The following is a 2,500-nucleotide window of genomic DNA, read 5'->3' on the forward strand; positions in this document are numbered from 1 at the left end:
TCAAAGTCAAGGCGTCTCCTTGTCACCACCTATCTTGTCTATATCAACTTTGCTTCGTTAGTCTTAGTATTGTTAACGAACAGGACTTTTCTGGATGGCTCCTGCAAAGCTTAAAGGTGAACTATGCAAGTTTTTTAGCTAAATTTGCTTTAACTGATTAGCTTCAGAGTCAGTGGCGGTTCTAGGATTTTTCTGTAACAGGGGCCATTAAGGGGCCAGATGTTACATTCAGGGGCCGAGTACAGGGTACATCCAAGCACAGAAAATAATTTATTCAGTTCAAGTTTTCTCATTTATTTATACTGTGCGTAAAGGACACAATGCATAGAACTCATTGAATGCAACACACCACACGCACATACTCTTACCCTTATACTCTTATTTATACTATGCATAAAGGGTACACTGCATACAACAAAGCATAGACCACACACACACACGCACACACACACACACACACACACACACATTACTACAGCAATACTGCCAAGCCTGAAAAGCTCATGGAACATCTCTTTGAAAGACTCCAGAAAAGCAACAAACTCAAGGAGCGTGGTCACTTTTTTCTATCCTATCCAGCACTCTCTTGATCTGATACACATACTCTTACCCTTATACTCTTATCTATAGGCTACTATGCATAAAGGGTACACTGCATACAACAATAGACACCCCCCCCCCACACACACACACACACATTACAGCAAGCCTGAAAAGCTCGTGGAACATCTCTTTGAAAGACTCCAGAAAAGCAACAAACTCAAGGAGTGTGGTCACTTTTTTCTATCCTATCCAGCACTCTCTTGATCTGATACACATAGGCTACTCTTACCCTTATAGGCTTATTTATTTGCTGCAACTGAGCAGAGCAGCCACTCGTTTAATATGAGCCCTAAGCTGTTTTAAGGGCATTTTCACTACCTCTAGTTAGAAGCATTTATTCTGGTCATTGTAAGTGCCATTCACACATGCTACATATTGCTTTTTTCAGCACAGTCCAGATCTGCCACAATATCATGTATACTTGCATTGATTTGATTTAGATTTTTAAATAATACAAATTTGAAAAGCGTACTATACAAATTCTTACATTTTGACGTGTAGGCTATCTCACCACAGCAAGCTGACAGCTCAACATGACTTGCATGGTTGTGTAGGCCTGACTGTCCTGAAAATGGCAATATAAGAACCATGATGGAGGTATACTTTGGGGCCGAGCAATTTACAGAAATATGTGGTGTGTGCCTTCCAGAAATAAATGGCAATTTTTATTTAGTGATGAAAAAAATGACTTTCTCTCCATATTTGTGACACTAGCTGATCTCTCCGTGTTTGTGACACTAGCTGATCTGACATGACTTGTTTGCGATAGCACACATGACGTGCACAGATGATGATTCTCTATAATATTTGTTTTACTGCATTGCAATGAACACAGTAAAGGCAAAAAGTGTTTATTTGACAAACAAATTTGGATGCAATATGAGTCCTGAATTGGATACCATACAGGAGTTTGCTAGGATCTCAAAACCGTGTTATGAACGTGACTTGTCAAAGAGAAACACATGATAACATTGGATTATGAACATAGGCTATTATGCCACACAAAAACACGAGGTAAGTGGAGCTAAATGAAGTTATTATTTTGCTGTCACTTCGTCTGTTTTATGGCCTAGAAGGTTGTATTTGGTATCTGTGGATAGCTCTAGCTCTCCTCTTTCATCTGACATGCGTGCCATATCTTTTTGATAGCGGTTTCACGAGGAAATCAAACGAGAGTAAAGGTAGCCATTTAGCTATATGACATTATTATTTGTTTGTAACTTCGTCTGATTTTATAATACGAAATTATCGATGTATTTGGTATCAATGCAAAGCTCTGCTTCTCCTCTTTCATTTGATATGCGTGTCATGTCTGTGCGATGCGTGGTCCGCGAGTAATTCAAGCGAGAGTTCTGGATGCGCCGGTGAACGCAGAGCAGACTGTAAATATGATATACTTTGATTTAACTTCATGATTTTATTTTATTTTCATACTTGATCGTACAGACAAGTGTCTAGTATCGTTGGAAAGCCCCGGTTCTGCTCTTTCCTGCAATATAAGTCTCATCTCGCTGTGACTAATAATAGCGGAGCAATGTAACAAAGAAAATGTGTGCGTTTTTAATGTGTGCGTTAAAAAGACTCCGGTTGCTCTTTCATCGGCGATTAATGGAACAGGGGCACTTCGGGGGCCAATCAGATTTCAGTAGGGGCCAGGGCCCCTGTGGCCCCGCCCCTAGAACCGCCCCTGTTCAGAGTCATTGGAATGACGTATTTCGGGTTGAATGATGACCGACTGTTGTAAAACATACATGCTAAAGCTGTAGGGGAAGCTCTGCAGAGAAACCTGCAAGTGTAAAACAAGGAAACAGCGAAGAAATTATCAAACCTGCGTAGTTCGTCTTTAACAACTTTTCTGGGATGGAAATGAGTAGGAATTTAGGCAAGTTTCTGGTAT

The 2,500-nt window shown here is 40.3% G+C and overlaps 1 protein-coding gene across 1 annotated transcript in view; it reads right to left on the reverse strand.

Moving 5' to 3' along the window:
* The window catches only part of LOC134077158 (corticotropin-releasing factor receptor 1-like), a 38,469-nt gene that overhangs the window by 16,955 nt on the left and 19,014 nt on the right, over positions 1-2,500 (reverse strand). The window lies entirely within an intron of this gene.

This window comes from Sardina pilchardus, chromosome 3 (genome assembly GCF_963854185.1).
Source record: "Sardina pilchardus chromosome 3, fSarPil1.1, whole genome shotgun sequence".
NCBI lineage: Eukaryota > Metazoa > Chordata > Actinopteri > Clupeiformes > Clupeidae > Sardina > Sardina pilchardus.